General features: G+C 48.1%; 1 protein-coding gene and 1 long non-coding RNA gene across 3 annotated transcripts in view; one reads left to right on the top strand and one right to left on the bottom strand.

Annotated features, from left to right (window-relative positions):
• Positions 1-25,739, top strand: part of FMN2 (formin 2) — a 492,613-nt gene that overhangs the window by 11,191 nt on the left and 455,683 nt on the right. The window lies entirely within an intron of this gene.
• LOC123382759 lies at positions 1,356-9,683 on the bottom strand. 2 transcript variants are annotated; one of them, XR_006591645.1, is made up of 4 exons: positions 9,195-9,683; positions 7,435-7,589; positions 4,527-4,737; positions 1,356-1,818 (listed from the first exon to the last, which is right to left on the bottom strand). It is a non-coding gene; the product is annotated as an uncharacterized LOC123382759 (long non-coding RNA). The 2 variants fall into 2 exon arrangements; XR_006591644.1 differs by lacking the exon at positions 1,356-1,818 and having other exon boundaries at positions 2,305-4,737; positions 9,195-9,677.

Raw genomic sequence — 25,739 nt, 5'->3', positions numbered from 1 at the left:
TAACTGCTCCAAGCACTCACCTTGTGCTGGGGGATCTGGTGGGCCTAAGTGCAAGGCTTACAATGACAAAGGGGCCCTGCCTGCCAGGTCTTCACAGTCTGGAGGGGAGATGAACAAAGGTATGAAAGACAAGACATGTGAAAAAAAGGGCAAGAACTGTAATAGTGAAAATAAAATGAGTCACTGGAGGGTATGAGACTGGGGAGTCACTGGAGGGTGTGAGAGGCCTCACTGAGGTGACATTTGCTGGGGCTAGAATGGCAAGAAGGAACCATCCTGCACATGTCTTCAGTGTTTCAGGGAGAAGATGTGGCTGGTGCCGATAATAGGAGACAGAATTGAGTTTGTCCAGAAAACATAAGAAAGGTGGAAAGTGTGGCTGTGGGATTGTGGGAGGGGAGAAGCAGGGGGGAAGCAGAGGATAGGCCAGATGCTGGGACCTGGTAGACCATGAGTTATTCATTCCTATCTAATAGCATTATCCCAATACCTTAAATATTAAAACTACAAATATTTACTAACTTGCAATTTTTGTGGGAGAGGAATCCAGGCACAGCCTAGCTGCATGACACTGCCTCAAAGTCTCTATGAAGCCAGGGCTGTGGTCTCATCTGAGACTCAACAGGGTGATACTTTACTCCAAGGTCACCCACACAGGCAATGTCAGAATTCAGTTTGAACTGAGAGCCTATTTCAATCTTTTGACCTGGGAACTTGTTTCTCTCCTATATAGGTAGTACTTAACTTAAGTGCTTGTTTCCCCATTTCCAGGGGTAGAGGAAAGACAGAGGGAAGAAATGAGGATGGAGAGTGGAGGGAGAGAGAGGTAGAGAGACATAGAAAGAGATGGAACACAAGACAAAGCAAGTAAGAAGGAACGACAGAATTTGTGTCATGAAATCTTGAAACTGACCTCCTATCACTCTGTGTTCCGTTGGTTAGAAGGCAGTCACTAACAGCTTAGTGGTTTCACAAGGAGGGAAGTTTCCTGGCTGGACGTGGGTCACAGTCTGTGTCCTCTGGGGATGTCAGGAGAGTGTGTTCAGCAGGTTCACCCCAAAACTGAGAACAGTGACTACATTCAGGAAATGGCTGTAAGTGATGAACATCTAGCCTCACTCATCATTAGAAAAATGAAAATAGGACAATGGATTTGGTGTAATTTCTCATCCACCAAACCAGCAAAATATATTTCACCAAGTTCATGAAACTAGAGCCCTTGCTGAGCATTAGAGATAAGGGCACGCCTTTTTCAGTAGTGAGAGGGGCCTCAACTCTTTCACTGGAGGGTGACTGTTGCCATTGTTAGTGTCAGGCGTGGTGCGGCGTAAAGATAGGAGTTAAGAGTCAAAAAGAATTTTTGCAGTTTAAGGCTTTATTGGGAACTAAGGTTCCGGGCGAGGTTCCGTGACTCAAGGAGGGAGTCAGGGAAGTCGCGCCCGGGTATGGTGGGGTAGGGGTTTTCAGCTGTAGCAGTTCCGGGTTTAGGCTCGGGTGGGCCTTTCTCGTGCCATGTCGTGCTGTTGCTCGGTAATTGGTCGACCTTCAGTTCGTTCTGGAGAGCCGCTCGGGGCTCTCCGTTGGGTTGTGCTGGCGCTCGGTGATTGGTTGCCCTTCAGTTTCTTCCGGCGCGCTGGCCAGAGGGCTGTCCCCTTCCAGGGACATCCTAACATTCCAACCTCTTATTGGTGATAATGGGCGACGGATCTGATCTGGCTGCTTCCCGTGGGTGTAAGGGTGACGCCATAGTATGTGGGGTCTGAGGTGGAATGCGGGAATAGGGCCGGACCACCATCTGATGAAATGCGACCTGGGAAGCTTCATGCATTCGTTTTTGTACGAAATGGAGAAAACAAGGTAAGAGCATAAGTATTATACAGATAGCAACTAGTGGGGTGACTATGGGGAGGAGCCAAGTTAAGAGGGGTGACTGCCACCAGGAGGTTAGGGGGTCTGAGGATCCTGGGCGGGCGGATAGAGTTTTTTGGATTTCCTTTAGGTGTTTTATATTGGTTTCAACTAAGCCTGATTCACTGAGGTAGTAGTTATGCCCAGAATTCGTGATCCCCAAAGACCACCGGGGAGCCGAGTCCGATGCAAAAGCAAAGAGCCTTTATTCGAGCTAGCTCGAGCTCAATCCCCTACCTGCACCGACACAGCGGTGAGATACCGGAGAGAGAGAGAGCGAGTTTCAGAAGCACAAAGGTTTTATAGGGGTCTAGGGGCAGTTGGTGAGGTAATGGCTGTGGCCTCAGCCGATTGGCTGGGGAAGGGTCGGAGTCCTGTTATGCAGGTCGCTGGGCGTGTTTTGATGGGGAAGTTACTCAAGGGGAGGAGGCGTGGTCTGAGGTTTCTGCGATTTTCCCGGAAAGGGGGCATGTCGGGGACATAGTCACTCAAGGTGGAGGACACAGAACAAGATGGAGTCAGTCGGCGTAGGTCCGCCCTTTCAGTAGCAACATTCTTCCCTCAGGAACAGTCATGTTCCCCCTTTTTCTGCTATTAGAAGATCTAGGGCTTGTTGGTTTTATAGAGTGACCTGTGCTATGGAGTTGATCTGCCTTTGTAAGGTGGATAGGGAGGTTGCTGAGGCTTCTATTGTGATTTGGAGCCTGTTTGACAGGTCCCTGGAGGAGGTAATGGAGTGTGCGAGGGAGCCTGTCCCCACCCCGGCGGCCAATAGGGACATGGCTAGGGATAGTCTGACCATTAGTGGGAGGAAAACGGCTCATTTTTGGAGATGGAATTCGAGGAGTTGATGGAGTTCTTCCTGTCCGTGTAGGGTGAATTGGGGGATAATGGTGACTGGGAGACAGATAAAAGCATTTTTGGGCATTTGTTTATAAGCTGTGTCATTACACCAATAGAATTCCCCTGGGGGAGGGTTGTGGCTAGGCATAGGCAGGGGGGAGGGGCAAGGTGGGGAGGCATGAGAGGAGTAGCATATTGGGTGAGACGTTGCTTTGAGGGGTCTCAGTGAGGATGGGAATCTGTAGGGAGATTTGACTTCTGGGGTGGTTGATGGAGTTAGTGGTGTTGGGAAAGGGGGTGGGTAATGGGACGGCTATTACTGGATCCTGCTGAAGGGATGCACAAAGAAAGCAGTGTGACAGGTTGAGTGGTTAAGCAGGATCGCTCCTTGTCTGATCCATGTAAGCCATGAGAAGGGATGTTGTGCAGGGGGTGTCTGTAGTTGTGTGTTGAGCTGGTCTTCTTGGTCCATGATTACTTGGGTAAGATCTTTAAGGTTGGAGAGGGAAGGAGACATAGAGGGCTCATAAGTTCCATAGATGGTTAAAGAGGAGATGGGGTTAGAGAAGTGGCCGTTCTGATACAGTTTGCCCTTTATTCTGGTTTGCCAGTGGGGATCCCATGGATCAGGGACAGTAAGGGTAAAGTTGCCATTTTTTAAGCAGAAGCGGCCCGTCCTTGGTCCTGTGAAGCAGTATAGGTTGAGCCAGTGTATGTTACAATAGTGATAGGGGCATCCTCCATATTGGTTGCGGGGGGGGGGGGGGTCTGGGAGCATATTTTGTCGGTCTGGTCATACAAAAAGCAAATGGCGGGAGTAATCCACGTAGAGGCTTGGAGTGTGTTGAAGGAGGGAAATTTAAAGGTGACTTGATTTTGGCACCCAACAATGGGGCAAGGGGTAGAGGATATGATAGAGGTGTGTCCATTAAACGTTTCAGATAGGTAAAAACCCACCTATAGGAGGGTTGTGAGCGCATAAGGGGGATGATGTTAACAAGGAGTAACGGGGAAGTATCATCATGATATATAAGTATGGTTAGTAAAAAGGTAAAGAAGGAGATTTCGACGGGGGAGAAATCGGAGAGAGTTCCCTGAAGCCAACAGTCAGAGACCCAGGAGAGAAATAAGGGGAGGGTGATGGGGTCGGATGAGTGGGAGAGTTGTAGCTTGTGTAATATCGTGAGTGTGAAGGTGGAAAACCGAGGGGAAGGGTCCGTCATGAAGGGGCCTGTCGGGTTAGTTTGAGGGTGAGGGGGCCGGTTGGTTGGGAGGTTCACGACTCTTCTGGTATAGGGGGTAAAGGGGGGGCCCGTTTGAGGTCAGAGGTGTGAACCCACGGGGTGTGGCCCAATAATTTAGCAGCCGTGGGGGTTGTGAGTATGACCGTGTAGAGACCCTCCCACTGGGGGGCAAGGGTTGGTTTTTGTCTTACTCGAAGGAGCATTGAGTCTCCTGGGTTTACAGATAGTGAGGGAGAGGAGAGATCGATGGGAGCTGGTAGAGTGAGGTCAGCGTACTGTCGAATCAGGTGTCAGAGCAGGCTGAGGTAAGGGAGATAGGCAGCCAAATGAGAAGGATCTTTTGGTAGGGTTGGGGTAACAGGAAGGGTCGCCCGTATAGGAGTTCAAATGGGCTGAGGCCTGTGGGTCCTCGGGGAGCGGCTCGGAGTTGGGTGAGTGCTATAGGTAGGAGTTGAGGCCAAGAAAGCCGAGTCTCTATGGAGAGTTTAGTGAGATGGTCTTTCATGAGGCCATTGGCCCTTTCAACCTTACCCGAGGACTGGGGGTGGTATGGTATATGGAGTTTCCAAGTAATGCCCAAAGCTTTGGAGACCTGTTGGGTGACTGCTGAGATGAAAGCAGGCCCGTTGTCAGACTGTATCCTTCTTGGTAGACCAAAGCGGGGAATGATGTCCTTGAGTAGGATCTCAGCCACTGTGGAGGCCCCTTCAGATGAGGTAGGGAAGACTTCTGTCTTTCCACCCTATAAATGTGTCAATTATAGTAAGGAGATACTGTAATTTTTTGTGTTTTGGCATGTGAGTGAAATCTATTTGCCAGTCTTCGCCTGGGAGATGGCCCCGCATCTGATGAGTGGGGCCTGGGTGCCTCATCCTCCCTTGGGAACTGACTGCGGTGCATGTGGTGCATTGTTGGTATGTTTTGGTGATCAGTTGTCATAGGTGGGGGTGGTACATAATGGGCTCAAGGAAGCGGAAGGTGGCCTCCGGCCCAGTGTGTAGGGTTTTGTGGATTTTTGTTAGTAGGGAAGGGACTAGGCTATTTGGGAGGGCCAGTCGGGGACCCAGCGTGATCCAGCCTGCGTTGGTGTGGGCATCGGGATGGGCCATGTATTGTTTTTGTTCATCTGGGGTACAATCAGGAGTTGTATCTTCAGTGAGGATGCCCATAGGAACTGGGTCGAGAGAGAGAGCTGTTTGTCTGGCAGTGTTGTCAGCCTTGTGATTTCCTATAGCTGTCTCTGTGGTTAGGGGTTGATGGCCCTTGCAGTGGACAATGGCCACTTCCTGTGGGAGCTTGAGGGCCTCAAGGAGTTTCGCCATGAGTGGCCCGTTGATGATGGGGGTACCCTTAGTTGTGAGGAATCCTCTTTCTTCCCCTAAGTGGGAGTATGTATGTACAATAAGGAAAGCGTATTTTGAGTCTGTGTAAATTGTGACCCTTTTGTTTCGGGACAACTGGAGAGCCCTCATGAGGGCTGTGAGTTCAGCCTTCTGGGATGTGGTTCCTGTGGGTAGTGTCTGGGTCTCTAGAGTTTGGTTTAATGTAACTACAGCGTACGCTGCTCGTCGGTGGCCCTGCAGTCAACTAGTGAGCTGCCGTCTACAAATAGAGTGAGATCAGGGGAAGTGAGGGGAAGGTCCTTTAAGTTAGATGGAGGTTTGGAGAGAATATCTATTAAGTTCAGTGCAGGAGTGGAAGGGTGGCTGTGAAGTGTCTTTGGGGTTGATTTGCGGAAGTAGCATGGCAGGATTGAGTCTGGGGGAGAGTTGGAGAGATATTTCAGGATTTTCAATAAAGAGCAGATGGAACAATTGTATGCGTGATGGGGAGAGGTGTGCCAGGCCTTAAGTGTAAGGAGATAAGATAGACGGTGCGATGAAAGTACCGTTAGGGGGCAGTGTAGGGTGAGTTTGAGTGTGTCTTGGGTTAGAGTGGCTGCTGCTGCAAGTGCTCTAAGGAAGGGTTGATCGTAGGGTCCAGTTGTTTAGAAAGGTAGGCGACAGCTTGTAACTTAGGGCCGCACAGTTGGGTTAGGAGCCCTGTTGCAATTTCAGCCCTCTCATCTGTGTATAAGAGGAAAGGCTTTGAAACATTAGGGAGGGAAAGGACCGGTTGAGTGACTAGAGATGTGACCAGCCGTTGGAAGGCCCTTGTGACCGATCCCGGGCTGGAGAGTGGGCCTTGGGGGGTTTCTTTGGCTGCTTTGTATAGGGGAGCTGTGTGTATAGCAAAGTTAGGGATCCAGTGTCGGAAGAAGCCTACTAGACCCAGGAAGAAGAGGATTTCGTCTGCATTGGTAGGTGGGGACAGGGTCTGGAGGGCTTGGAGGCCATCTTGGGTTAGGGCCTTGGTAGGAGGTGTGAGTGAGACTCCCAGGAATGTGACTGTATTAGTATAGATTTGGGCTTTGTGTGGGGAGACTTGATACCCCAGGTTAGCCAGGAAATTTAGGATTTGGACTCTATCTTGTTGGTGTGGTCGAAAGAGGTTCCACATAATAGAAGGTCATCTATGTACTGTAGTAGAGTACAGTGACTGGACAGTGGGGCTTTGAGGAAATCTCTGGCCAAGACCTGCCCAAAGAGATGGGGACTATCATGAAATCCTTGAGGAAGTACCGTCCATGTGAGTTGGCAGGCCAGAGAAGTGACTGGATCTTGCCATGTGAAGGCGAAGAGGAATTGGGACTCAGGATGTAAGGGAATGGTGAAAAAGGCATCTTTGAGATCAAGCACTGTAATGGGTCGTGGATGGGGGGATTTGGGAGAGGAGGGTATATGGGTTGGGCACTACTGGATGGATGGCAATTACAGCTTCATTGATTATTTGGAGGTCTTGAACTAGTCTATATGAGCCATTTGGCTTTTTTACAGGCAAGATTGGGGTGTTGCAGGGGGAATGACATGGGATTAGGAGGCCCTCCTTGAGCAGGTGATCGATGATGGGCTTCAGGCCTAGTCGGTGGGTGTGGGAGAGTGAGTATTGGGGTCTAGATGGGAATTGTGATGGATTTTTGAGTCTAATGAGGACAGGTTGGTGATGGGTGGCGATTGTTGGGGTGGATGTATCCCATACGATTGGGTCTATTGGGAGGTCTGGGTGTGGGTTGAGGCTGTGGTCTGTGTCGTCCGTGATAACAGCCAGTGAGAGATGAGTGGGGGAGGGAGAGGAGCAAATAGCTGGTAAATGTATAGAGGCTCCTAATTTACTGAGGATGTCTCGACCCAACAGGGGGACGGGGCAGGAGGGGATGACTAGGAAGGAGTGGGAGAAGTGGAGGCCATCCAGGCAGCAGGTGAGTACCGGTGTGCATGGGGGAATGGAGGGGGTGCCATTTATGCCCATGACCGAAACGGAGGATGGAGTGGTGGGGCCGGAATAGCTCGGCAGGACGGAATAGGTAGCCCCGTGTCCAACAGAAAGGAGATGGACTTACCCGCTCCCTGGAGTTTTACCCTGGGCTCAGCGTGGGTCACCGGAGTTACTGAGTCTGGGGCTCGTCAGTCGTCATCCTCCATCTCCAGCAGTTGGAAGGCAGAGTCCAATCCGGGTGAAGCCTCGCCACATGGAGGCGTTGCGAGTCTCTCGTCCCTTGGGTTAGGACAATCGGATTTCCAGTGGCCCATTTGCTGGCACAGTGGGCATGGGCTGGTAGACTTTTTGGGATGGGGACGCTGATGAAACCAATGGCCTTCTTGGCCACATTTAAAACAAGGCCCCGGAGGGGGCCGTGGTCCAGAGGGCCTTACTGCGGCTGGCCTCAGGGCAGCTACCAAGGCTTGGGTCTGTAATTGTACCTTTTGTTGGAGACGGGCCTGTCGCCGTTGTTCTTGAGCTTCCTCTCGGCCATTAAAAACTTTAAAAGCCATCTTTACCAGGTCGGCCATAGGGGTTTGAGGGCCGTCTTCGGCCCTTTTTAGTTTTTTTCGCATATCGGGGGCTGATTGGGAAATAAAATAGGTGGCCAATACCGTGGCCCTGGCGGGGGTGGTAGGGTCTAGTCTGGTATATTGGGTAAGCGCCTCTGTGAGCCGGCTAAGGAAGGCTGCTGGGTTTTCATGGGGGTCTTGTATTATTTCTTAAAGTTTGTTAAAACTGACTGATTTGTTTGAGGTTTGCCCTCATGCCTGCTAGTAGGCATTGGATCATCTGGTCCCGGCGCCGGTGACCATTGTCTGCATGTTGGTAGTTCCAATCGGGATCGGCCGCCGGGACAGCATCGGCTCCTACGGGCATAGTGGGGTCGGTCATGTGGGTTTGCTCTGCGTGCTCTCTGGCTGCGGCCTGGATGCGCTCCCTCTCCTCAGGGGTGAGGGTAGAGGTGAGGATCACATGAATGTCATGCCATGTGAGACTGTAGGCTTGGGCGAGGTATTGGAATTCCTTAATGTATTGGGTGGGGTCTGCTGAGAATGACCCTAGTCGCTTTTCGATGGTGGACAAGTCTTGGAGGGAGAAGGGGACGAGAAGACGAACCAGGCCTTCAGGCCCTGCCACCTCACGGAGAGGTAAGATGGCCTCTGGGGTCTGTTCGCTGGGAGGGGCCTGAGCGTGAGTTCGGGATGATATGGGAGGTGAGGGTGGGACGGCTGGAAGTTTGGGGTATGGAGGGGGGCGACGGCTCGTGGGTGGCATGGCCAGATCCTCTAACGGGTGGGAGATGGGGGAAGTTGGTGAGGTGGGGTCGTCGGGGGGGTTGTGGGTGGGCAAGGAGCACACATGCAGAGGGGCAGGAGGAACATAGGTGGGGGCGAGACCTGAGGTCCCAAAAGGCCGTAACATAGGGTATTTCTCCCCATTTTCCCAGCCGATGGCAGAAATTGTCCAGATCGGTTAAGATTTGGTATTGTAAAGACCCCTGAGGTGGCCATTGAGAATCATTATCTAATTTGTACTGAGGCCAGACTACAGTGCAAAGGCGGACGAGTCGGTTACGACGAAGTTCGCCTTGTAGGCCTAGGAGCCGGAAGCTTTTTAACAGACATTGGAGGGGGGTAAGAGATCGAGGCGGTTTAGACTCCTTACTCCCCATTGGCGTGGCAAGGCGAGGAGTCCCTCGCATTGCGATAAGGGGCCTTTCGGCGTGCGGGCCTTACAGCGTGCGGAGGAGAGGAGACTGACTTGCGAGACGTCTCTAGTCTCTCGTGGGTGTCAGCCGTAGTTGGAAGGGGGGAAGGAGGGGTCTGTCCTACTTACCGGCTCCTGTAGGCTCTTGAGAGTAGGGTGGTTGGCATCTGGCTTGGTGAGCAGGGGGGAGTTCAGCCGAGAGAGGCGAGCTACCCCCTCCCTCCCGGGTTTCGGCACCAAATGTCAGTGTCAGGCGTTGTGCGGGGTAAAGATAGGAGTTAGAGTCAAAAAGAATTTTTGCAGTTTAAGGCTTTATTGGGAACTAAGGTTCCGGGCGAGGTTCCGTGACTCAAGGAGGGAGTCAGGGAAGTCGCGCCCGGGTATGGTGGGGTAGGGTTTTTCAGCTGTAGCAGTTCCGGGTTTAGGCTCGGGTGGGTCTTTCTCTCGTGCCATGTCGTGCTGTTGCTCGGTAATTGGTCGACCTTCAGTTCGTTCTGGAGAGCCGCTCGGGGCTCTCCGTTGGGTTGTGCTGGCGCTCGGTGATTGGTTGCCCTTCAGTTTCTTCCGGCGCGCAGGCGAGAGGGCTGTCCCCTTCCAGGGACATCGTAACAAATACAATTTGAATTCTGGAATTGCATGCATCCCACTTTGATTTTCTCTTTTAAGAGTGCTTTGGCTCTTTGTGGTCTCTTATGGTTCCAGAGAAATTTTGTGACTGTCTGTTCTAGTTCTGTGAAAAACGATAGGGATTGCATTAAATAAGTATATTGCCCTGGGTACTGTAGACATTTCAAACATATTTGTTCTTCTGATCCATGAGCTCAAATGTCTTTGTATCTCTTTGTGCCATCTTGGAGCACCTGGGTGGCTCAGTTGGTTAAACGTCCAAATTTGGCTCAGGTCATGATGTCACAGTTCCTGGGTTCGAGCCCCGCTTTGGGCTCCGGGCTGATAGCTCAGAGCCAGGAACTTGCTGGGGATTCTGTGTCTCCCTCTCTCTCTGCCCCTCCTCCGGTCATGCTCTATCTTTCTCTGTCTCAAAAATAAATAAAACATTAAGAAAATATCTCTTTGTGCCATCTTGAATTTCTTTCATCAGTGTTTTATAGTTTTTAGGGTACGATCTTTCTTCCGTTTGGTTATTTATTCTTGGTATGTTATTATTTTGAGCACAACTGTAAATGGGATTGTTTTCTTAATTTCTCTTTCTTTGGCTTCATTACTAGTCTATGAAAATGCAACAGATTTCTGTACTTTGATATTGGATCCTGAGACTTCACTGAATTCACTTATCAGTCCTAGCCATTTTTATTGTGGAGTCTTTAGGGCTTAGTATATATATTATCCTGTCAATAGAGATTTACTTCTTCCGCACTGATTTGTATTTCTTTTATTTCTTTTTGTTGTCTGATTGCCTTGGCTATGTCTTTCATTAGTATGTTCAGTGAATGTGGTGAGAGTGGACCTCCTTGTTTTGTTCCTGACTTATGGGAAAAGCCCATAGTATTTTCTTATTGAGGATGATGCTAGCTATGTTTTTCATAGATGGCCTTTATTATGTTGAGTTATGCTCCCTCTAAACCTACTTTGCTGAATTTTTTTTATTTACATGAATTGATGCTGTATATTGCCAAATGCTTTTTCTGCATCTATTGAAATGATCTTATGGTTCTTAAACTTTCTCTTATTGATGCCATGTATCACAATGATTGGCTTGCCCATATTGAACCACATTTGTGACCCAGGAATGAATCCCAGTTGATCCTGATGAATGATATTTTCAATGCATTGTGAATGATGTTTGCTATTCTTGTATTGAGAGTTTTTGCATGTATGTTCATTAGGGATATTGGCCTGCACTTCTCTTTTTAGTGGTGTCTTTACCTGGTTTTGGCATCAGGGTGATGCTGGCCCCATAGAATGAATTCAGACTTTTCCTTCCTTTTCTATTTTTGGGAATAGTTTAAGAATAGGTATTAAATCTTCTTTAAGGGTTTGGCAGAATCTGCCTGTGAAGCCATCTGGTCCTGCCTGGATATTGCTTATTGGAACTTTATCATTACTGACTTTATTTCCTTACTGGGTATCAGTCTGCTCAAAATTTCTATTTCCTCCTGTTTCAATTTTGGTCTTTTGTATGTTTCTAGGAATTTAATCATTTCTTCTAGGTTGGTAATTTGCTGGCATGTATTTTTTCATAATATTCCCTTATGAGATTGTATTTCTGTAGTGTTGGTTGTTATTTCTCCTTTCTCATTTGTGATTTTATGTATTTTAGTGTTTTCTTTTTTCCTGTGGTAAGTCTGGCAAGAGGTTTATCAACTTTATTGATTATTTTCAAAGAGCCAGCTTTTCCTTTAATTGATCCCTTCTATTGTTTTCTTTCTTTCTCTTTCTTTCTTTCTTTCTTTCTTTCTTTCTTTCTTTCTTTCTTTCTTTCTTTCTTTCTTTCTTTCTTTCTTAGGTTTTTGTAAGAAACCTGGCTTCTTTGGATGCAAGAGTAGGTTGCTTACATGATATTTCACTTGCACCTTGAAGTAGACCTATATTGCTATGACTTCTATCTTAGAATTGGTTTTGCTCCATCCAGCAGTTTTGGACAATTATGCTTTATTCTAATTTTTGTCCATGCACTTTTTAAAAATTTAAATTCAAGCTAGTTAACATATAGTAAAATAATGATTTCAGGAATAGAATTTAGTGATTCATCACTTACATATAACTCTCAGGGCTTATCTCAACTAGTGTCCCTCCTTAATGCCCATCACCCATTTAGCACATCCCACACCCAAACCCCACTAACAACCCTCAGTTTGTTTTCAGTATTTAAGAGTCTCTTATGGTGTGTCTCCCTCTCTGTTTTTATCTTATTTTTGCTTCCCTTCCCCTAATTTCATCTGTTATGTTTCTTAATTGCCATGAGTGAAACGATGCGATATTTGTCTTTCTATGAATGATTTATTTCACTTAGCATAATACAGTCTAGTTCCATCCATGTTGTTGCAAATGGCAAGATTTCATTCTTTTTCATCGCCGAGTAACATTCCATGTTACATATATACCACATCTTCTCTATCCATTCATCAGTCGATGGACATTGAGGTCTTTCCAGACGTTAGCTATTGTCGATGATGTTGCCATAAACGTTGGGGTGCATGTGCCCCTTCAAATCACCACTCCTATATCATTTGGATTAATTACTTGTAGTGCAACTGCTGAGTCATAAGGTAGTTTCATTTATAATTTTTTGCGGAACCTCCATACCGTTTTCCAGAGTGGCTGCACCAGTATGCACTCCTACCAGCAGTGCCAAAGGGTTCCTCTTTCTCTGCATGCTCACCAACATCTGTGGTTGCCCAAGTTGTTAATTTTAGCCATTCTGACACGGTGGTATGCCACTGAGGTTTTGGTTTGTATTTCCCTGATGATGAGTGACGTAAAGCATCTTTTCCTGTGTCTGTTACCATGTGAATGTCTTTGGAAAACTGGGTATGTGTGTCTTTTGCCCATTTCTTCACTGGATTGTTTGCTTTGGGGTGTTGAGTTTGACAAGTTCTTTATAGTTTTAGATCTTTCCATGCAGTTTTAAACTTTCTCCTCCTCCTCCTCCTCCTCCTCCTCCTTCTCCTCCTCCTCCTTCTCCTCCTTCTCCTTTCTCTCCTTCCTCCTCCCCTCCTCATCCCCCCTCCTCCTCCTCCTCTTTCCCCTCCTCCTCCTCCTCCTCCTCCTCCTTCTTCTCCTGGCTGACACATTCATTACATAGTAGCATGGTATTTAACCTCCATGTATCTATGGTCTCTGCAGATGTTTTCTTGTGGTTGACTTTCAGTTTCATGGTGCTGTTGTCAGAAAAGTTGCATGGAATGGCTTTAGTGTTTTTGTTATTTGTGGAGATCCATTTTGTGACCTAACATGGTATGTGTTCTGAGAATGTCTCATGGGCACTTGTACAGAATGTGTTTTTTGCTGTTTTAGGTTGGAATGATTTCAATATATCTGTTAAGTCCATCTGGGCCAGTAGGTCGTCCAAAAGCCATGTTTCCTTGTTTATTTTCTGTTTAGATGGTCTGTCCATTGCTGTAAGTGGGGTGTTAAACTCCCCTGCTAGTATTGTATCATTATCAATTAGTTCCTTCATTCGTTATTAAGTGGTTAATGTATTTGGGTGGTCCCAAGTTGGGTCAATATATATTTACAAGTGTTGTATCATCTTGTTGCATAGTCCCCTTTATTATGATATAGTGTCCTTTTTGTCTGTTGTTCCAGACTTGGTTTTAAAATCCATTTTGACTGATATAAGATAACGACTCCAGCCTTCTTTGGACAACCATTTTCATGACAAATGCTATTCTATCCTCTCACTTTCAATCTTCAGGTGTCTTTAGGTCTAAAATGGGTCTCTTGTAGGCAGCATGTGGGTGGGTCTTGTCTTGTAATCCATTCTGCCTCCCTATGGTTTTAATGGGATCATTTATCCCACTTACATTCAAAGTAATTATTGGTGGATACCATTTTATTACTTTGTGATTTTTTTGGAATATTTTCTCTGATCCTTTTCTTGACATTCTCTCTTTCATGTTTTGCTGATTTTCTTTAGTGAAATGTTTGGATTCCTTTATCTTCATTCCTTGTGTATTTATTAGTGGTTTTCGATATTTGGTAACCTTTAGGTTTGTATATGACCTCTACTGTATATAGCTGTCTACATTAAGTGGATCATAATTTGACTGAACCCCTTGTTTTCTCCTTTCCTCCACACGTTTGAGGTGTGCGGTATTACATTTTATATCCTTTTCTATGAGTTCTTTGACTGGTTTATGTACAGAAAAATTCATTTAACTGCATTGTGTTTTCTATCTCTATACTGACACTTTTCATCTGTCCATTCCACCGAAAGAGTTCCCTTTAATATTTCTTGAAGATCTGGTTTTGTCATCATGAACTATTTAGTTTTTGGTAGTCTGAGAAACTCTCTTCATATTCTGAAATGATACCCATGCTAGATAGAGTATTCTTGACTACAGAACCTGACCCTAATGCTGATGCACTAACATTCAGGTTTGGAAAGAGCCAGAGCCATGGCTAAAGTTAGCTTTAGCACCAGGAGATGGTATTGGCCTGTACAGCAATGGTGTGTGGCACTCCCCAATGGTCTGAGAGGAGGGCAAGTGTTAGGGTGAGGTTCAGGTTTATGGGTAATGTTCAGTGCTAGGGTGATGGTATGGATTATTGTTAGATGTTAGTACACAATCCTACATTTGAGCTCTCTCAACTGAGCCTTCCAAATAGGCCTTTACCATTTTCCATGCACTAACCCTAAGCCAAACCATGGCTCTGACCCTAATAGGGCTTGAATGGTAGTCCTAAGGAAACAATTTGGGGCACATGACTGATGCAAGATGACGCGGCCAGGGACAAAAAAGCTACTGGTGCCATATGCAGTGACTGAGATGCAGCCACAGAGTGGGATTCTGGGTAAAATCCTAAGCCTGGACCACACAATCAACCTAGCCCTTGCACCTGGAACCAAAGCCTGTCACAAATCCCGACTTTTGCCCTCAACTCAGCACTCTGTGAGGGGTTCTACACTGTAGGCAGATGGACCATTACCATCTTCCAGGCGGTACGCCTAGCCCTAAATATGACTCTGTTCCTGCCAAGGCCCGGATCCCAGGTCTGACCAAACAAGGAATTTGGGAAACGTGACTAACTCAAGATAACTCAGAGAGGAATGGAAAAGGAGGTTCTGCTGTTTGCAATGACTGGGATGGAGCTTGAATGTAGGATTGTGGGCCAACACCTTACACTAACCCACACCATCACACTATGCAACTTCTGGTCACAATGACTAGACCAGAACCCTCAGGTGAAGACCCAGGATATGACTGTAAGACAATCACATGGAGTGGATCCCAGGAAGGACTCAGAGTTAAAATGGAGGAAAGGGGTAAAAATGGCTGGAGGGAGGGTCAGAGTTCAGCATCAGGGATAAAGATGTGACATGACTAGCACAGTCTTCGCCAGCTCGTTGATTGACTCAAGAAGGACAAATACCTGTGGGCTTTGGTAAACAGTGCTGTCCATAAGTTCCACCTGAAAGCCCTGTCAGCAAGAAGCCTGCCCAGATTCTTCTTTCAGAAACATAGGGAAAGACTTGTGTCTGGGTGTGTGTCCTGCCCTTGCCATCAGTCTATAGGGGCAGCAATGATACAGCTGCAGCAGGGATGTGCTCCTGGCTGTTGGGCAAGTGTTTGGAAGTAGGTCTTGGTGCAGGATTCCAGCCAAATGTACTTTATGTGCTGATCGGATCCTGGAACAACCTCCCTACATGAAAACCTTCCTTTAGTCAACATGAAGGATCTCCATTAGTGAGAGGTGAGAGTCCAACTGGATACCCATGCACGTGCATACCCTAGCCAGCTAAGCAACACCATGTGCTCCGGGAAAGAACAGCCAGGTTTCCTCTAGGATATTAAACCCATATACCTTCAATTTCCTCAGGAACTGACTGGGAAACTGGCACCATTCATACAGCCATGGCTCCTGGACATGAACGGAGAGCTAGCTAGAAAAGCAGCAATGTGATGTGCATGAGTACAAGCAGTATTAAAGTGTTGCAACTCCAAAGGGAATGGCATCCATAAGCAAAAAAGATATCTTTCTTAACCAACTCTCAATCCAGAAAGGAAGCCAGCTCCATTCCTAAAACTTCTGGCTCAGCCTACACACAAGCGTTCTCCACTGGGCACCTGCAGATGATCTAGGCCTGGTGATGTCCACAAATTCTGAAACCCAAACTTCAGGGCCCCTTTGGCCAAACCTATCGCACACTCACCAGGATTGTACCTGACTCCAGCATAATAGGAAAGAATATGACTTTGAGACAAGGGCTCTAAAACAATTCCAGGGAGAACCTTGTTTCCAAAGAAGAGAAGTTATTTACTCTTGCTATAATAGACTACTAAAAAACAAGTGCTCAGTGACATGAGCATCAATTGCCGTCTGGAACGTCAGACACTTGGAACCATGCCTTGGCTCAGGAACTGTCTGGAAACTCACTTCCCATCCTTGTAACATCTTTGGGTATGGGACAGTCACATAGACTCAGCGTGTAAATTGTGACCATGTTAGAAAATCAAAAATGGAGGGGGAAGGACTACAAGAGGAGTCAAAGTTGTGCCTTCAAATGGGCATGGGGGAAAGCGAGGGAAGATGACCCCACATTCCCTTCCCCATGTCCCACACAGGAGGTGGTATCCACTCCCAAACTCAGGCTTATCCAACCTACAAGCATTCTCCCTGGGTACTTCACACATCCTGAATTTTGGGAGAACCACATCATTCTGAAACCAAATTGAGAAGGGCCCGATATAATACTTCTATCACCATCACAAGCACACCACCAAACCCTAAAGTAAAACAAGAAGATATTACTCTGAGACACAGTCCAGTAATCGTGTCCATGCAGACTGTTCTTCAACAATAGGGCTCAGGGGTGGCAAGAGAGGCACGCACTGCCAGAGATCTTCAACACACAGGAGACTTGGAGAAAGTTGAGAATGAAGTACCCGGCACAGTCTCCTACCAACCGAGTTGTGTCTGGAATAAGAATGGCCTGTGGGCTTAGGCCAAGGGGGCCCTCGGAAGGGCTACAACTGGGATCACTGTCAGCAAGAAGGCTGCCTTCATTCTTTCAGAGCCAGTGATTTCTGGCTTGGTCTATCCCTGCTACGTTTCCCATCAGTTGAGTGAGGCAGCATGTGTTTGAGTTGTAGCCATTAGGTTCTGAGGGCTCTTTTTCAGGAATCTGCAACAAATACTAGGTTGTCTAATTCCAGGAAAGGGCTATTTCAATGCTCACCACCTCCTGGTTCACAGTGCCCATGTACAGACTTCTTCTCAGAATGAGGATAACTCCATCATCCAGGTCAGTGAGGCAATCTGGCTCTCCTTCACCTTCCATAGCACAGCAGGCCAAGCACCAAGCACCCAGGGACTGAAGGTCTTCTTTCTGTTGGTAGCAGAGCCTGATAGCTCTCACTGAGCACAGGAGCAGAGTGGGAGATTGTGGCCTAGCCAGGGATGCCAGCTGAGTGAGTGATGGCTCCATGGCTCCTGAGGGAGAAAAGAATAAATTGTCAGAAATACAGCAAGGGGAAGGAAATGGGCATCAGGTGGGCCAAAGCTCGACATTTCCAGTGGAATGGATATCCACTTGACAGAAGATGTCTTGCTTCATTTGCCCTCAGCTCAGAAGGAGGCCAGTTCCCTGCCCAACTCTCTGGCCTAGCATACACACCAAACATCCTCTGCTGGGCCCCTTCAAATATCCTGGACATGGAATGGTCACATAGTTCTGACACCCATGAATTAATAAAGAAGGAGTCCTGTGGCAAAATCTCTTCCCCAGTCACAAGGGCTGGATCAGACTCACAGGTGGACAGCAGAGGATAGGACTCTTGAGACACTGATTCTGAACGAATTGTGGGGAAAACTTTGTTTCTATAAGAGAGCAAGGATGTGTCAAGGTGGATGAGGAGGGCCTCAACCCTGCAGAACTTGGAAGGGGACATCAGTGGAGAAGGCAGGGCCCAACACAGCTCCTGGAAACCTGACTATATGAGGATGAAGAAACACCAGAGGGCTTAGGCAAATGTGCCATCTAGTGTCTCCATCTGGGAGCCCTGTCAGCACCAGGCCTACCTTCTTCCTTCAGAAGGACCTAGAGGGCCCGGGACTTGGTTGGCTTTTGCTGCTTATGCATCATTGAATGGAATGAGCAGTGAGAGTGCTGTAGCTGGGAGGTGCTGCCAGCTGTGGATCCAAAGTATGGAGAGGGGCATTGGTGCCCTCTTTTTGTAAAGGGCTTTTTACATGCTGATCGACTTTTGGAGACTACTGCTCGTGGGTAGTCTACTGCTCAAAAGGCAGTCACCTCATTCAGGCCGAGCAAAGAAGTGAGCTGGCTACACTTCCCCCACCGCCTCCTACAAACAGCCAAACACCAAGCTCAGAGATAGGAGGACTATTCTTGGGGTATCTGATGCTCATGGCTATAATGAGCTATGGACACAGTGAGAACCTGACTCCCATCCCTAGGTGCCTGCTGAGGGAGTGCCAGATCCATGGCTCCTAAGGGAGAATGAAGAGGCATTCAGGAACACAAGAAGTGAGAGGGGATGGCTGCAGCCAGGACCAAAGTGCATTCAATATTTCCATCCAGTGGGAATGCGATCAGTGTGGAATGGAAGTGTTTATCTTCATTCCCCTAGGGCCAGCAAGGGGGACAGCTCCCCACTAATATGTCTGCCCCCCCACTTCTCACGCCCAGCTCTCAGCTGGACCCCTTCTGATACCCTAGGTCTCTGTATGTCCATGCAGACCTGAAACCAAAAGGCCAAGGCCACTTTAGGTCCACCTGTCCCACAGTCACAAGGGCTGGTCCCCATTGAACATCTGCAAGTCAGAGATAGTACTCTGAAAGACTTTATTTGTATGGACCCCAAGACAAACCTTGAGGGATGATAAAGCAATGTCACGAAAGTGGAAACAACGAGGGCCAGAGTTCTTCATGTTTAGAAGAACCTGACTCGCACAATGTGTTCGCAAGCTGACTTGCTCAGGAAACTTTACAAGCTCCTTTTGTGGGGTTTGGCTCCAGGAGAGCTGCAAAGGATGCCCATTGGAGCTCTCTGAGCAAGAGGCCCACATTCTGCCTTAAGAAATAGGGAGAAATAGGGAAAATTTGGCTTCTAGTGCGTTTCTACCCGGCATATCCATTGAGAGGGTCAGCAGTGGCTCTGAGATATGAAGAATGTGCTTCCATGTGATTACCAAAAGGTGGGAATGAAGCCTTGGTGCGCTATTTTTTTTCAAAGGGCCTTTTGTATGCTGATCAGGTCATGGAGCATGCTGCATTTGCACAGACTGTTTGTCCTTTTAATGGAGGTAGCCCCATCCATTAGGGATAAGTATCCAGGTGACTGCCCATTCCCACTATACTATAACTTACCCCAAACTAAGGGCTTAGGGACAGGGGGAATAGCTGCCCTCCAGCACATCACACTCTGAGAGCCTTGCATTCAGTCAGGAATAGCTTGGAAACTCACCACTAACCAGGGATCTCAATTGCTGTAGGAGATACACAGGGTCTCTGTTTGTGAACGGACCCCAAGTTAGGAAAGCAGCAGTTAGAGAGGAATGACTCCAGGGTGGGTCAAAGCTGTACATTCAAATGGGCATGGAGGAAATCGAGGAAAGAGATCCCGATTTTCCCTTCCCCTTCACCCACATAGGAGGTGGGATCCACCCCCAACTTCAGGCTCAGCCTACCCATGAGCATTCTCCCTGGGCACCTTCACACACCCTGGGGTAGGGGAGTACCACATCATTATGAAACCAAGTTGAGAAGGGCCCAATGCAATACCTGTATTACCCTCAGAAGCTAACCCCCAAGCCCCCATGCTGAAAGAAGAAATTTACTCTGAGACACTGTCCCAGAATTATGTCCATGCAAACCCTCTTTCATCAAAGAGCTCAGGAGTGACAATGGAGACACATACTTCCAGAGTTCTTCACCACACATGAGATTTGGAGAAAGTTAAGAATGAAGTACTCAGCGCAGTATCCTATCAAACAGGTTGTAGCCACAGAAATAAAAGGCCTGCAGTCTTAGGCAAGAGCTCCCTCTGCAGGACTACAACTGGGAGCCCGGTCAGCAAGAAGCCTGACTTACTTCTTTAGGAACCAGTGATTTCTGGCTTGGTCTATCCCTGCCAATTTTCTAATCAGTTGAGGGAGGCAAAAGTATTGGAGCTGTAGCTATTGGGTTCTGAGGGCTTTTGCTCAGAAATATGCAACGAGGACTTAGTTCCCTAATTCCTGGCAAGGGCTCGTCCAATGCTGACCCCTTCCTCATTCATACCGCCCATATGCAAACTGTCTGCTTCTCAGAATGAAGGCAACTCAGTCATCCAGGGCAGTGAGGCAAGCTGGCTCCCCTTCACCCTCCATAGCACAGCAGGCCAAGCACCAAACACCCATGCTCTCAAGGCCTTCTTTCCTTTGGTAAAGTCTGATAGCTCTCACTGAGAACAGGAACAGAGTGAGAGATTGCGGCCTACCCAGTGGCGGGGCGGGGGGGGGGGGGAGGGGGGGAGGGTTACCAGGTGACTGAGTGATAGCTCCATGGCACCTAAAGGAGAAAAAATACAGTGTCAAAAACACAGTAAGCAGAAGGAAATGGATGACAGGTGGGCCAAAGCCCAAAATTTCAAGTGGGAATGGGCATCCACTTGGAAAGATGTTTTGCTTCATTTGCCCCCTGCCCAGAAGGGGGCCAGCTCCCTGCCCATATCTCTGGCCAAGCCTACAAACCAAACTTCCTCTGCGGTGTCCCTTCAAAGACCCCTTTAAAAGACACATACTTTTAAAACCCAGTGATTTAATGAAGAAGGGGCCCTGTGGCAAAAAATCTCCCACCATCACAAGGGCTGGACTAGACTCTCAGGTAGAGGGAGGGTAGAAGATAGGACTTTGGAGACACTGATTCTGAACACATTGTGGGAAGAAATTGTTTTTTTACAAGAGAGCAATGTTGCATCAAGATGGATGAGGAGGGCCACAGCTCTTCACTTCTTGGAAGGCGAATTCTATGGAGAAAGCAGCGCCCAGCATCAGCTCCTGGCAACCTGGCTACAAGAGACACCAGACGGCTTATTATGCAAAAGCACCATCTAGTGTCTCCATCTGGGATCTCTGTCGGCACCGTGCCTGCTTTCTTTGTTCAGAAGGACCTAGAGAGCTCTGGGACTTGGTGGGCTTTTGTTGCTTGTTACACCATTGAATGAAATGAGCAGTGATAATGCGGCACGTGGGAGATGCCCCCGCTGTGGCTCCAGAGTGTGGAGAGGGGCATCGGTGCCCTCTTCCTGAAATCGGCTCTTACTATGCTGCCCAGTTTCTGGAGCCTACTGTTCCTATGTGAACTCTCCGCTTTTCAGAAGGAAGGCATATCAATCGGGCAGAGCAGAAAGGCGAACTGACTCCACTCTTTCCACCTGTGCTACAAACAGTCAAACGTGAAGCTCAGGGTATGGAGACCCATTCTCCTTTGGGATGGCTATCCGACGCTTATGCCTATAACAGCACGGAACAGAGTGGGAACCTGATGCCCATCCCTGGGTGCCTGACGACTGAGGCCAACTATATGGCTCCTAAGGGTGAATGAATAGGCATTCAGAAACACAGGAAGGAAGAGGGAATAACAAGGGCTCTTCAAATGCTGACCCCCTCCTTGTTCATAGTGCCCGTGTGCAAATGGTCTGCTTCTCAGAATGAAGGCAACTCAATCATCCAGGTCAGTGAAGAAAGCTGGCTTCCCTTCACCCCCCCATAGCAGGCCAAGCACCAAGCCCACAGGTACTAAAGCTCTTCTTTCCTTTGACAGAGCAGAGCCTGATAGCTCTGACTGAGCACAGGAACAAGGGTGAGTTTGCGGCTTACCCAGGGGTGCCAATTGAGTGATTGATGGTTCTAGGACTCCTGAGGGATAAAACAAGTAATTGTCAGAACACAGAAAGGGAAAGGATATGGGCGCCAGGATGGCCAAACTCGACATTTCCAGTGGGAACAGGGATCCACTTGGAAAGAAGATGTCTCCATTTGCCCTTGACCCAGAAGGAGGCCAGTCCACTGCCCAAATCTCTGGCCCAGACTACACACCAAGCATCCTCTGTTGAGCATCTTCAAATGCCCTGGGCCTCTGAATGGTCTCATACTTCTGAAAGCCAGCAAATTAATGAAGAAACAGCCCTGTGGCAAAAATTTTCCCCCAGTCACAAGGACTGGAACAGAGTCCCAGATGGAAGGCTCAGGACAGGACTCTTGAGACACTGACTCTGAACGGATCGCGGGCAGAACCTTGTTTCTACAAGAGAGCAGAGATATGTGAAGGTGGATAAGGAAGGCTAGAGCCCTGCAGATCTTGGAAGATGATTTCTATGGAGTAGGGAGTACCCAGCACCAGGTTTTGGCAACTGGGCTGGTATGGGAAGAATAAGAAACAACAGATGACTTAAGCAAAAGCGCCCTCTAGAGTCTCCACCTGGGAGTCCTGTCAGCACCAGGCCTGCCTTCTTCCTTCAGAAGGACCTAGAGGGCCCTGGGACTTGGTCTGTTTTTCTTGATTTTTCTACCATTGAAGGGAGTGAGCAGTGACAGTGCTGTAGCTGGGAGGTGTCCCCAGCTGTGGCTCCAAGGTGTGGAGAGGGGCATTGGTTCTCTCTTCCTGTAAATGGCTCTTTTCTGCTGACTAGCTTCTGGAGCCTACTGCAAGGAACCTCAATCAGGCAGAGTAAGGAGGTGAGCTGGCTCCCCTCCCCACCCCTTTCTACAAACAGCCAAACGCCAAGTTCAGAGATAGGAGGGATACCTGATGGGATGGCTGTTACTGAGCACAGGACCAAATGGGAACCCGAGGCCCATCCCTGGATGCCTGCTGAGTGAGTGCTAATTCCATGCAGATCCAGTGAGAAACAAAGAAAGGGAGAGGAAATGGCTAGAACCAGGACCAAAGGGCGTTCAATATTTTCCTCTAATAGGAATGTGATCAATGTGGAATGGAGAGGTTTATCTTCATTTCCCTGAGCCAAGCAAGGAAGCCAGCTCCCCCTAATAGGTCTCGCCAACCTCGCCACAAAGAGCTCTCGTCTGGACCGATTCTGATGCCCTAGGGTTCTGGATGTCCGCGTATTCCTAAAAAGAAAAGGCCAAAGCCACTTTGGTTCCCCTGTCCCACAGTCACAATGGCTGTCCTCTTTGACTATCTGCAAGTGGCAGATAGTACTCTGAAAGACTAATTTCATTGGACCCCAAGATGAACCTTGACAGATGATAAAGCAATGTCATGACACTGGATACATCGAGCACCACAGTTCTTCATAAAGGATGGGAATTGGATCATGTTTAGAAGAACCTGACTAGCTCAATGTGTTCACAAGCTGGCTTGGTGAGGAATCACAAGATCCTTTTGGTGCCTTTGGCTACAGGAGTACTCAATAGGATGCCTGTTGGAGCCCAGTGAACAAGAGGCCCACATTCTCCTCAAGAAATAGTGGGGCTTGTTGGTTTCTGGTGTGCTTCTGCCTATCATATCTGTTGAGGGGGGAAGCCGAATCTCTGAGATACGAAGAGTGTGCTTCCATGTGACCATCAAGAGATGGGAACGGGGCCTTGGTGCACTATGTATTCAAAAAGCATTTGGTGTGCCAGTCAGGTCTTAGAGTGTGCAACACATGCACAGACTATTCTTTTGACTGGGGGTAGCTCCATCCATGAGGGGTGAGGGTCCATGTGGCTATCCATTCCCATGGTATGGTAGCCTACCCAGCACAAAGGGCTCAGGAAGAGGGAGCATAGCTGTCCTCTGGGATATCAGAATCTGAGAGCCCTTTGTTTTCTCAGGAAGTCTTTGAAACTCACCTCCACACGGGGATCTTGTGTGATGTAGGGGACAGACACAGGTTCTACTTCTGTGAACTGAGACCAAGTTAAGAGGAAGAAATGGGAGAGGAATGACAACAAGGTAAGTCAAAGCTGTGCATTCAAATGGACATGGGGGAAACTGAGGAAGGAGACCATGACCTTCCCTTCCCTTGTCCCACACAGGAGGTGGGATACACCTCCAACTTCTGGTTTAGCCTACCCACAAGCATTCTCCCTAAGCACCTGCACACACTCTGGGTTTAGGGAGGACCACATCATTCTGAAACCAAATTCAGAAGGGTCCTATGCAACACCTCGATCACCATCACAAGGACACCACCCAAACCCCAAGCTGAAACAAGAGGATATCACTCTGAGACACAGTCTTGACATAGTTTCCATGCAAACCCTCTTTCATCAAAAGGACCAAAGGGTGACAATGGAGACACACACTGCAGAATTCTTCATCACACATGAGATTTGGAGAAACCTAAGAATGAAGTACCTAGGGCAGTTTCTTATCAACCAGGTTGTATCCAGAATAAGAAAGGCCTGTGGGCTTAGGCCAAGAGAGCCCTCTGAAGGACTGACTACCCCTGGGAGCCCTGTCAGGAAGAAGTCTGCATTCTATCTTGAGGAGCCAGTGATTTCTGGCTTGGTCTATCCTTGCCACTTTTCCCATAAGTTGAGGGAGGCAGCAGTGCTTGAGCTGGACCTATTGGGTTCTGATGGGTCTTGTTCAGGAATCTGCAACAAGGACTTGGTTTCCTAATTCCTGCCAAGGGCTCTTCCAATTCTGGCCCCCTCCTGGCTCATACTGCCCATGTGCAAACTGCTTCTCAGAATGAAGGCACCTCAATCATCCAGGTCAGAGAGGCAAGATGGCTCCCCTTCACCCTCCATAATACAGCAGGCCAAGAATCAAGCACCCTTCCCTTTTGTAGAGCAGAGACTGATAGCTCTCAGTGAGCACAGGAGCAGAGTGGGAGTTTGTGTCCTCCCCAGGGGTGCCAGCTGAGTGAGTGATGGCTCCATGTTTCCTAAGGGTGAATGAGGAGACAGTCAGAAACACAGAAACGGAGAAGGAAAAGCTGCAGCCAGGATTAAAGTGCATTCAGCACTTCCATCTAATGGGAATGTGACCGATGCGGAAAGAGATGTTTAACTTCATTTCTTCTAGGCCCAGCAAAGAGGCCAAATCCCTTCTTATATGCCTGGCCCAGCCTCCACACGAACAGCTCTTGGCTGGAACACTTCCAGTGCCCTCGTGCCCTTCCAGAACCCTTCCAATGTCCCTGTGGTCCTGAAACCAAAATGCCAGGACCCTTTTGGCTTCACCTGTCCCACAGTCACAAGGGCCGGTCCACATGGGGCATTTTCAATCCAGATGTAGTATCCTGGAGGACTGACTTTCTATGGGCCACATGACCAACCGTGATGGATAATAAAGCAATGTCATGTATCTTGATTCACTGAGGGCCAAAGTCCAACATGAAGGATGAGACTGGATCATGTTTAGAAGAACCTGACTAACACAAGGTATTCACAGGCTGGCTTGCTCACGAATCACAAGAACCTTTTGTGGGCTTTGGCTATAGGAGTGCTCCAAAGGATGCCCTTTGAGGCCCTGTTGAGCAAACGACCCACATTGTCCCTTAAGAAATAGAGTGGAACTTTGTCTTCTGGTGTGATTCTGCCCATAGTATCAGTAGACAGGGGGCAGCAGTGGTTCTGAGATATGAAGAATATGCTTTCATCGTATGATCAAGAGGCGAGAACGAGGTCCAGGTGCACTGTTTATTCAAAAGGCTTCTTGCAGAGTCTAGTCCAGTCCTTGTGATGGTGGGATATATATCTTATATTTTTGTGATTATTTTTGAAAGAGAGAGAGCGGGAGAGAGAGAGAAGGTGCCTGCAAGTTGGGGGAGTTGTGAAAGGGTAAAGACAGGGGGAGAGAGAATCCCAAGCAGGCTCCCCATTGTCAGTGCAGGGTCTGACGCGGGACTCAATCCCACCAACTGATCAGACTTGATTTCATATCAACAGTCGGATGCCCAACTGACTGAGCCACCCAGGCACCCAGGAGCACTTTTTACTTCATGCTTAAGAAGCTCATGCAAGCGACATGAAAAACGGTATTGTTTTAGGCACTTCAGCCCATGGCCATTGTCGACTGCTAATATATAGTGT

The sequence above is a fragment of the Felis catus genome, chromosome F1 (assembly GCF_018350175.1).
Source record: "Felis catus isolate Fca126 chromosome F1, F.catus_Fca126_mat1.0, whole genome shotgun sequence".
NCBI lineage: Eukaryota > Metazoa > Chordata > Mammalia > Carnivora > Felidae > Felis > Felis catus.
The sequence above is the reverse complement of the archived record's forward strand: the minus strand, read 5'-3'. Positions and strand labels throughout refer to the sequence as shown.